Source organism: Electrophorus electricus, chromosome 4, assembly GCF_041902795.1.
Source record: "Electrophorus electricus isolate QZ-2024a chromosome 4, ASM4190279v1, whole genome shotgun sequence".
Taxonomy (NCBI): Eukaryota; Metazoa; Chordata; class Actinopteri; order Gymnotiformes; family Gymnotidae; genus Electrophorus; species Electrophorus electricus.
The window spans coordinates 15,335,731-15,347,500 of NC_137500.1; the positions used below are offsets into that span (position 1 = coordinate 15,335,731).

Sequence of the window (11,770 nt, forward strand, 5' to 3'; positions counted from 1 at the left end):
CATGGGTCTTTATTTTGCTTTCTTAAGAAGTAGCAAATATTTATAATGTAGCAAGTTCGCTTACAGAACAGAAAAATCTTCAATCTTTATACAATACAATAACTATACATTAAATAAATGGCTAATTTTTTATTACCCAAAAGTTATAAGTTGAATTTATGAATTGAGTAGTGATTGCATGCTTAAAAGTGTTTTCTGTAGCTATTGGCACTGTATAAGTCCTCCCCAAAGAAAGCTGTTCAAATTCCTCACAGAGATGTTGTAAAAGTTCTGAATCTGCTGGACTTTCTGCAAATTATACACCTGATTTAGCTCACATAGCAGTCTATGTGGTTTTCATCCCTAGATAATGTCTTTGTGTTAATATCTCCAGTGATGCCAGCCAACATACATCACGTTTTTTGGGCAGAGGTCCTTCATCAGCTGACCAACCGAAGTGCTACAGCATGACATCAACTTATCTTTAAAAATTCCTGTCACCCCCTTCCAGTGGTTGTTCATTTTTTCTCAGACTGAGATCTTCTCCCAGAGGTCTGAGAGGCTAAGGTTTGGGCATAGAATTTTTGCTGTTCCTAGGACAAACACTATAATATAAACATGGGCAATTACAACCAGTCCTCAAAAGGCAAACAGTTTAAACAGGCAATGGTTGGCAACAGGAAAGCAAAAGAGAGTAAGCAATAGCAGGCTAGATCCAGGTAATACCCAGGGCACTAACAGCTGAGAGTATCCATTTTCTTATTCAACCCCCTGTAATCAGTACAGATACAGAAACCACCGTCATTTTCAGTGAAGAAGCCAGAAGCTGTGGGGGACCTGAATGGTCTAATGTAACTTTAGAGATGTACTCCTCCATGTCCTGGCTCTCTGTGAGAGATAGGACCTTGGTGGAACATGTCTACCAGGCCATTTGTCAGAAAGGCAATGGGGAGGCAATTCAACAGCTCGCTGTTTGCTAAACACCTCCATCAATTCTGAGTAGTATTCTGGAATGGTAGCTGCTACCTGGGAATCTGGGCTCACTAGAGGGGGTAGCAACAGAAATAAGGTGCTTGCTAGCAGAGCTGTCTAGACAGTAGTCTAAACATGATATCGTGGGACTCCCAGGAAATGAAGGAGTTATGTATGTGCAACCAGGAGCTCCCTAATAATGGGTGCTCTGAAGAACTGACCAAAAGGAATGACATGGTGCTGCACTGACAGGTGACTGGCTCAATTCTTTGGGTGCAGACTGAGCCTAGAAGTTTGTCGTCCGGGGACCAGACCTTGAGAACAAGCTGGACATGTAGGACCCCCAGGCAATCAGTGAAGCCTGCAGTGATGAAGTTGCCAGCAGCTCCTGAGTCTTGAAGCACAGCAGGATTTGTAGTAGAGTACCACTTCCAGCACAAAAAGATGTGTAACATGCTGGGAAGAGGGGCTATTCATTGAAGTGATGTGTAAGGGGTCCTCAGCGTGCCTTTTGCTGTTCCTAGCTCTTTGGCCCATGGAGCAGATAACGCACTTCACCGCAGTAAAGGCAAAGATGAAGCAACATCCTTGTCTTTCTCTCTTCTTTGGAGAGTCCTACACTACCAAGCTGCATCTCATTTGATTCAATCAGACAAAGGAAAGAACAGGGGAAAAGATCAGAACAGAGATCTGGGCTTCTCCCCAGAATGAGATTGTCTAGGCAGATGGACAGGTTGATAAACTCCTCTAGAGTCGTGGAGTCGTCATGGTGTGCCTGTCCCATGACCTGTTCTGCATTTAACCCCTTGCAATAAGCCACAAGCAAAGCAGCTTCATTCCATCCACTGCTGGCAACAAGAGTCCAGAATGCAAGGGTGTATTTGGACACTGAGCGAGAACCATGCCTCAGGGACATTATCAAGTTGCTGCTAGTTCTACTCTCATGCAGGCGGTCAAAAACAGACTTAAAATAAGCAGCGAATCTCATAGTCTCCTGTTTACATCACCACCTTGATCCAGCATCCTATTTCTGTGACCTCCTGTTAAGCAAGATCACCAACACTATATGAGAAGCATATGAGCAAGGAGGATAGGCTGGTGGGCAAAATGTAATGAGCGCTGGAGAGGAAACCCACAACAGGGATTCCCATCGTATTTATCAGGCAGGGCTAAGCAGATTGAGGGGATGGAATCAGCCAAGTGGGGTTTTGTTCCTCACCTGGCATGAGTAATGAGAGATGGCGAGTCAATTTTGTGACGGATGGAACTAATGTGACAAGCTGCTGGGTCTGCTTAGAGAGTTCCCTGAGGAATTCCCCAAGCATGTCAGGTGCTGCTGATGCTGCCCAAGTAGCAGCTAGCACATCAGGTAAGGAGCCCGAACCTGCCGACTCCATAACGCGGCCAAGTCTACTGACAGGGTGGTAGGCAAGATAGGAGAAGCATACATGACACTCTCTATTTCTCCTTTCTTACTGGTATTTTTCCAACTTCCCATATTCTTTCCATACACACAAATACACACACATAAAACACCTCTGTCTGATGTGCTGTTTATTTGAAAATCCGGTATACTATACTGAAATCTTACTACATGTTTATATGTATAGTGTCTGGCACAAGTATTCAACTCAAGTATTCAACCTTGAATTTATGTTGTCTTAAACTACATTATTTCTCAGCAAAAAATCAAAGTGGAGAAAAAGTAACTTGCATAAGTATTCAGCCCTTCTAGACTAGTACTTGGTAGAACCAAACAGATGCCTAGCCCTTGCTGTGGAAAGCACCCCCATAACAAGATATTGATACTGAGTTAGCGTTACATAACCTTTTGAATTTTGTCCAAAAACTTCAAAGTTTGTCTCATCTAAAATCTGAGTGATTCTGATGCAAACGGGCACGCTCCAGTGGGTTTTGATGTGGTTTTTTTCTGCAGAACTGGCTTCTTCCATACAGGCCAGTTATATGTAGAGCTTGTTTAATATAGATGACTGGTGCATCTTCACTCCAGTCTCAGCTACTGACCTCTGTAGTTTCTTCAGAGTTAATGTTGGCCTCTCTGTGGCTTCCATTACAATTCCTCTTCTTGATCTGATGCTGAGTTTTGAGGGACGAATTTGTCAATGCAGAGCCTGAGTGGCATGGTACATTTTCAGTCGATCCAACAGTGCTCACTGGGATATCAGTTCTTACTGGGATACCCAAACATTTAGATATTAAATTGTAGCTTTTTCCTAAAGTATGCATTCCTACATCTTTAGCTATAATTTCCTGAGTGCTGTTTGGTCTTTATTTTTTCACATTTTGTCCTTCACATTCACAGTATGAATTGTATTTGAATTAAGGATGTCTTTTACTGATTCACATGTAGGAGCTAACTATCATTCTTAGTGCAATACATTTCATTTGTGGAAACTTTGTAATCTAGAAGAATCTGATGAATCTGATGACTTAAACATTTATTTAAACATAAACATAAACATACATAAACATTGAAAGACTAGACAGAAACATAACATCTAAGACTTTTTGCTTTTTCAGGGTTTGAGAGAGACCTTTGAAAGGTGAATCGGCTTCAAGGTCATTATGGTTGAAATTTCTCCCTTCAGACTGCAGCCCTAGAACGTTCAGTACACACCTGTATATTCATTTCTAAAAGGTTTTTGTGTCTATAGTAGCCTTTGCCCTTTCATTTGGTCATTTACCAAAAAAAGTGAGAACCAACATAGAACTTTTAGGATAACACATGCAACCTCTCCCTTTAAGTTCCTTCCCCTACTAATATTAGAACTAAATGTGAAGTGAAAGCTTAACCTTTGCTATTTTTTACATTTGTGCATATGATAATAGTTAAGATAAAAAAGAGCAGAATAATTGGGGTGTTGAACTGTGTTAAATAGACCTACAAAAAAACTGAAAAATGTTTTGTACTCTAGAGGGCAGCACTTGCCTGACAAAACAATTTACCACAAATCAGAGTAAATAACTATCAACAGTGACAAGTCATTGACATTTGTTTCATTGTCATTGCTGTGAACCCTTGACACATAAAGTACTAGTGAAGAATTTAGGTGCTTTTAGTGGGAAAATAATGCTAATAGGATTGGTGATTTGCATTCTAGAAATGTACAGTTTCTTTCACTTCCTGTAAATTGTGATATATTATTCCTATGAAAATTCTTGAAGTGAAGGAGCTCTGTATAGTGTCAATGCTTTTAATATTTAAAACATTTTTTTTTCTCTGGCAGAACTGTCAGATAAGTAGTAATTTTTCACTTTTACAGTGAGCACTGTTCAAATTCAAAGATGTTCTGCTGTACATTCTAACACATAAACTGATAGACAGCCAAGAGCTGGTACTTTTACAGAAACTATATTAATGAAGGAATGACGTTTGGTGAGCCAATCACACTTTTTGTATTTGTGTCTTTTTGTGTCAAACCGTTCTTGTGAAAAGTGAGGGAAACATTAAGTAATATACATCAATCAACAAAAACTCATCCATAACCCTTTCATCTAATAGTTTTGTGACTAAAATTAAGGATATGATGTAGTAATTTATCCTTTTACTATTTACTACTTTAAATTTAAAACAGATAATTTTAATTTCAAATTAAAAGTCAACTCATCTTTACATAACTCAGAATGCATGTGTTTCATGTAGATAAGGCAGATTTAAAATACATCCAATATGAATGTATAACTATGAAAATATCAAATGTGTACTGGTTTATAGGCATTCTTATCAGCTGCTGAGTTTCAAGAACAGGTCTTTCATTTATTCATTACCTCATTCATTTGTTAAATAGGAACAATAGATAGCTTAGTTGCATAGTTCTGATCAGTATTCCCTGAACAGATGATGACTTCTCCAATTTATCCCGAGTTTCATCCAAGATTGTTTCATTTTACACATTTAAGCATTCTACTAGTTCACTTTGCATAAACAACATGCAAGTTGTGATTATGCCCTTTCTTTCATGTGGCATAAGAGCTAGGAGACCCTGATCTATGCAACTTAGACAGTTGCACAATTACCATACCAGTTGTGGTCTTGATGACTGCATTGACTGAGTAATTTTATCATACATAGTGTGTTTTGAAGCTCACTGGCAGCATTAGTGAATGGAAAATACTCCAGATATGGGAAGAAAACTCATGGGCTATGATTCATGTCATGACTGCCCTGCTTCAAATAATGGCCAGACTAAAGGGAAAAGAAACATAAGACAACCTCTGCGTGGGCAAATGCATGCACACACACAAACACATCCACATACACACACACACACACACACACACACACACACACACACACACACACACTGAGTATGCAAAAAATATCACTTTGAAGACAGGTAGTGTTCCAGACAGGCCTGTCACAGTTGTGGGCATGTACAGAGATCACAGCAGTCCCATAGGGAGGGTTTACAGTTGCAAATGGGTCACCACAGACAGACCATTGCACACAATGGGTATAGCATTTCAGAATGCACGCTGTCTACGGTGTGTGGGCAACAGCCAAGGCCAAGCTCTGAATGCACAGAGCTTTACAGGGTCGAGGCATTGCTCAGCCCTTATGCTGGCATTGTGTGTGCTTGAGCATACTGAGAACATCGACAATCAGTTATGTCATCAGGCAGAATGTGGGAGTGGGGCAGAATGAGGGAGAGTGTGGGAGAGTGAGACAGAATGAGGCAGAGTGAGACAGAGTGAGACAGAATGAGGCAGAGTAAGGCTCTGCTCACTCCCTGTGCCAAGTAACTTTTGCTTCACCTCACTGCTTGGTACGTTTTTTCGTGTGTCACGCACACCTCGATGTCTGTGAATGCTAGAACCCTTTAACCAAGCACACACGCCAGGAAGTGTGGGATTTCGGGACCTTCAGCCATCACGGCGACTGCATTTGGCTCACATAGCTCCCCTGTGACATAGCTTTTGGGACACAGACTCTGTATCCTGGCTACACCATGCAGCATTCCCATAGCACACATTTTCAGATGTTAGATGCCTTAACATTCATTCATTCATTTAGTGCCAATTCTTTAAGAGTTCAAATGAATCATTATACAAAGAGCTCAAATGTTCATAAATACAATAAATTTGTAAAAGATATTCATTTAGGCTCCTGTTTACTCTCTTTACATTAACTTGGCTTAGTTCATTATCTACTGCTGCCCATTAAGGCTATATGTAGCACATAGGAGAAGAAAAATTATTTTGTAGTACTAGCTTTGATTCAATGGTATAAACATTGTATCAGATTGGACTGGGATAAGTAGCTAATAGGCCATCTTTCAACATCAACTTTAATTTTGGTCATGAATTCATCTTATTCATGAATTGCAAAACTCCAAAGTCATAAACATTATCAGGCAAGATGACTCTCTATAGCCCGTTAATGGAAACACAAGAAGTTTTATGTTTGATCACCAGCATGTCACTCTGCCCCATCAAAGAACTTCAAGTCCTCTGCTCATTCATTTTCAACATTCTGTCCAGAAAGAAACAACTCTGATCTATTGTATTATGCTAATAATATGCTATGGGGAGCTAACGGAACTAGCCTCAGGCTTGTGGACCTAAATGAAAAGGAGGCTGATGAATCTGAATGAAAGACCTTGTGATGATGTAGGAAAGGTTCTTTCTTCCTTAGAGAAGCAAGGTTTAATATGAAACTGCAGACTGCAAAACACACTTTAAAGGATGCTAACAGCTGAATGTAGCTCAGCATTAACCATAGTACATGGTTGACCCTGGTTGACCCCTTCCTACACTGAAATTGTCTAATACGTTCTTAGATCATTTTGTCTTCCCTTTGCTTTCACTCTCCTCATGGTCTGTGTACTATACACATAATTTGCAGCCTTATTACACTTGAAGGCCCTTTTATTCAATTTGTATTGGTTTATATGTTTGAGTTTGTGTGTGTGTTTTTGTGAGTGTGTTGACTGGTTTGGTGTGTTCCCTCATTTCCACATTCTGTGTTATCTACAAACCAGGTTTTTTGTTGTTGTTTTTTTTTACCCTGTATCACCATAGAGAAAGAAAGAAGGAAAAAACCTCAGTGCCTCCTTAAGTTGAAAACAACGAAAGGCCTTAGTTGCCATAGCAACTGCAATGCCTCAGTGAACTCAAAGCAATTGATGAGATAGACAGAATGGAAAGAGAAGAGGACAGAAAGAGTGTAGGGTGAACAATAAAGGACATCAAGGCTACTGGAAGTTCCACCAGTTCCTATCTGCAGTGGACTGTAGATGCAAATACTTATTCACGCTCATGTTGATTTAGGCCTGCATAATGCAGTGACCCAACCCAGTCATCATCACACAATGCCACAGATATTTCTATTCAATGCAAAACCACATTTCCAGATTTAGTTTTAGGGCTGTATAATTCAAATGGCTATAAAAATGTATCTACGCATAGCGTATCATCTGTCTGGAACATTGTTTCATGTTGTAATTAATAGACTGGGTAACAATCACATTCTGTAACTTTTATTCTGAGGGGACAGTTTGTTTGCACTGTTTTAGTAAATATCTATTTCAGTGCTAAGAAGCTATAGAAAACGTATTAGAACTTCTCCTTTAGGAGCTGCCGCTTTGCTGAGATGTCCTTTATCATCCTAAAACTTCAAATATCAAAGAATGACAGTATGGAAGCACTTTCCTGATACTGACATCCTGTGTGGCTTTTTCAATTATGGTTGTTTTTAATTACCTTAATGCCATTGTTTTCAAGTGAAGAAAATTAATAGAATAAAACAGCATTCATAATAAAAATAGCTATTTTCAAAACACATCACAGGACTGGAGAGATAGAACAATTCATTAGCTAGAGTAATCTATGCAAACGTTTTAGCTTTATTCTGCTAACATACTATTAGATGTTCAGTGAACCAATAACACATTCAGCTGACACTTTTATCCAAAGCAACTTACAATTAAGACTGATTACAATTTCAGCAATTGAGGGTTAAGGCTCTTGCTCAGGTGCCCAACAGTAGTAACTTGGCAGCAGTGGGGTTTGAACTGGCAACCTTCTGATTACAAGGCAAGTACCTGAACCACTGCCCAGAATAACTTTAGTTAAACAGCAAATCCTTTTTTACTGTATATCCTCATCAGCACTAGAAATACATCCTGTGAGAGTGTGTGAAGAGTCACTGCTGTAAGATTGATGGAGCTTGGGTTATAGTTATATCAGGATGGGTTGTGGAAGCACAGAATGTGTAAAGAAAAAACAATTACACACGAGTTCACTACATATCCAACTGCGGTAACTTTGTTTTCTTGTTTGTATGTTTGTTTGTTTCCTACTTACTTTTTAAAGATGTTATTTTGCTTATCTTTTTATATCTGGTACCAGATCTACCAATAAAATACAAAAGCAAAATGCAACATACCAGGCTTCACTTTAGAAGATTCTAAACTGGCCGTGTTTCAAAGCAACGTCACAACTTTAAGGCTTCTCAGAACATCATCCGCCCCCTCCCCCCTTACAGAGTTGACATGAGCAATCATGTCAAAAACACCTCTAACTTATGCAAAAAAACATTAGAGAACATACACAACATAACTAAAGTTGTCAGCCAAAATATTCCTTTAATCACATGCCATTCTGTTTGCTTCCACATCTGGGAATGCAGACCATGACAGTTTGCTACACAGATTCATTGAAATGCATATTTGTCAATGCATATTTGTCAATTTGTCTGAACAGGCCTGTCTCTTGCTGTTGAGCCATTTCCTCTGCGTTATGTCACAGGCATTGTTCATGTGATTTGGCATTTGATTCCTCTCATTTTAATATGGAAATTTACAGTGTCATAGACCTGTCTGTGTATATATATGAATTCATATATAAAAAACCATTGTGTATTTGTAGCTGTCTGCAGACTCATTCATAAAGTATACACTTCTCTCAGTTTTCTCTGAATTATAAACTTAAGCCCTTGGTGAGAAGTATGGTAAATTTTCTCAAGAAAGAGATCCTTTTTGCAATTTTTTGATCATAAATAAGGAGCTTCTCTTTCTGTCCTTCACTGGAAATGTAGTGTGAAAGTGTTGTTTTATATTCAGAGACTGAACTGACTACTAAACCGGATGTGTGAGGACTTACCTGAATAGCCCATTTTCTGGCGAATAGGTCCTCACCATTCTTGCACCTGACCTTCTGATTGCTCACTGTTTTCCAGGCTTGGATGTCTGCAAAGCTGCTCTTTGATCTCTTTTAAAATAAAACTGAATGAAGTGAACTGAATTTTAAAAAGATGCACATAGTTCTTCAGTAAGACTGAATCATGTGTTGATGTATATAAACCTTTGCAAAAATGCATAAACAACATATAAATGTATAAATCCTCCTAATATGCAACATTTGTTCTTCTGTGTTGTGACATGACAGAAAAATGTGCTGCCCTATCATGTCATGTCCCATATGTGTCCATGCTGTTCTGTACTGAAACAGGCAAGATGTCAAAACCCACAACAAACATCCAGACACTTACATGTCTAATGTAGCTCTTGCTTACTACTGCCTATTAAATTTAGAAGGCATCTCAGTGCTACAGAGTGCTCCCTGCTGCGACTTGGAACTGTTGACATTTATATATTGTTCTTTTATATTTTTTTATAGTGTTCTTTTGTTTATTTATTTATTTATTTTGTACCAACAGTGTTGTTTCTGTCAGTTCTTCACACTTCTGAGATGCAGGTTATAAATGAAAAAAAAAAAAAATCACAATGAACGACAAGTGTGTATTATTTCCAATTCCACAATAAAAATTGTGCTGCACTTTATGGCAGCAAATGCACAATCAGGATGCCAAAAGATTTTGGAGAATAACAACTATGGCCAACAAGTTAAAAACTGACTTGTAACCAAGCACCACAAATAAGCAGTGTCATAGTTCCAGGACAGGGAGCAAATAGATGTTGGGAGAGTTGCATGACCCCTCTGTACTTGGCAGCACTGAGGCTCTCTGCAGCTGCTCTCTGTCACCGGTCTGGAAGGGTTAAACTCAGGAGCTTTGGCATTTGTGCTGCCCCGTGGGATGCAAGCCACGTCAAGGCAGCAGGGCTTCCTGCCTGCTTTGTTCAAGAACTTGGAGGGTGAGATGCCTCGAGGTCTGCTAGCCCTGGACAGAGAGGTGGAGAGGTAAGGCACTACCCAGGGAGAGTCTGTGCCCTCTGTCCACCCAAGGCCATGAATGTAATTGTCATTGGACAGACATTATGGAGGGGGTCCCCGTTTGACCTTTTGCTATATAAGCACAAGTGGGAAAAGTGTAGAAACTGGCTCTGCTATCTCAGACGATTCATCCGTTACATTTATGTGCTATCTAGTCATGTAAACCTTTAAATACTCATATCTTGTCTAGCAGTGACACTGTACCCTAACTGTACAGGAAATTAACTGAAGTATACATATAACCTATGACAACGCCCTGCTAGTGTGAAAGGAAGAAGGAAGTCCGGAGGGGAGCTGTGGTCTCCCATAGCTGCTATTCTCAGCGATGCACTAGTAATTATCCACCCAGGGCCTCTGGGCACGCCCAGTCCCCACCCGAACCCAGCAGAAGCTAAAAGCAGCGTGGGCTGAACCCTGTCAATACCAGTGTCACCATAGAGTCATCGCAGCAGTGCTCCTGATCCTTTGTCTGGGCTCTATTCCAATCCTGCACTGCTGTATACAAGGTATACATGTTCTTTGATGTTCTTTAATGGTGTGGCAGGGGTTACAGTGTCCAGCGCTGTTCTACGGGCTTGGAAAAGGAGCTAGATCCCAAAAAGGTTTAAAAAAAATCATACTGGTAACACAGCCATTTTATGAATATTAGGCGATGTCATAGACTATATTGTACTAACAGTATGAAGAGTAACATAACAGTGTTGGGAAAGCTGTAATACATTTCCATTGCCTGTCGTGTCAGTTTATGTCATGTTATAACCCCATTTTTATGATTTAGATGATGTGACATTTTCACAACCAGCAAGCTGGCATGAGTTTGTTTTGTCCTTAAGAAATTACAACACAAATGAAACCCAGCACTGGAAATCCTGATCCAGCAAAGGAACGAGGCTGAGATGACAGTGTAAATGGCGTAGTCTGGTCCTCCTCTGAGATCGCAGAGTTAAAAGCTCCTTTCATTAACGGGCTCTATTATTGACTGGCTCTCTGAGCTCAGAGGTATTGCTCCATCTAGATCTCTGTCCAATCAATGTCTATCTCCTCAGATCTCCTACAGAATAATGGATGGTGATATGACCAGGTAGCGGGCCAGCTGTCTTTGATTGTGCTTTTGAAGCAGCACTGCCAAAGCTGTTTTGTTTTGTGTTGGCAATAACACCCAGGGTGAATGGTATCAATATGAGGAGGAGACAGGGAGAAAAGTTGTTTATTTTCTTTTTACAACACTTGTTTATATTTATATATATTTTTCTATTCATCATCCTTATTACAAGTGCTCAGGAAGAGGGACAGTGTGGTCTGTCATCTCAGTCTGATCATATCTTATAATGCAAACAAACAAACAAACAAACAAACAAACAAACAAAAACCAATTGGCATTTACCTGCAATACACCTGTCACCTGTTACCATGCCTAATTCAGCCTTAATTGCTTTGATATGTCATGTCATTAGATGAATAATCTTCTTTCATTTCCGATATTAAGGCAGTAATATATAATATTTATTATTAAAGGTGTTTTGATCTGGATCAAAAATGACCAAGAACAGACACAGGAAAAGAGCTGCTGATATATACACTCATGTGGGTAGCAACATGGTACTGATAAGAACAGAAAATATGG

The 11,770-nt window shown here is 39.6% G+C and overlaps 1 protein-coding gene across 1 annotated transcript in view; it reads right to left on the bottom strand.

Annotated features, from left to right (window-relative positions):
• Positions 1-11,338: 11,338 nt before the first annotated feature.
• rerg (RAS-like, estrogen-regulated, growth inhibitor) overlaps positions 11,339-11,770 on the bottom strand; it is a 26,341-nt gene continuing 25,909 nt past the window's right edge. The window contains exon 5 of the mRNA XM_027026093.3: positions 11,339-11,770. This exon is cut by the window's right edge and continues 1,258 nt beyond it. The gene's annotated coding sequence lies outside the window, so the exon portion shown is untranslated.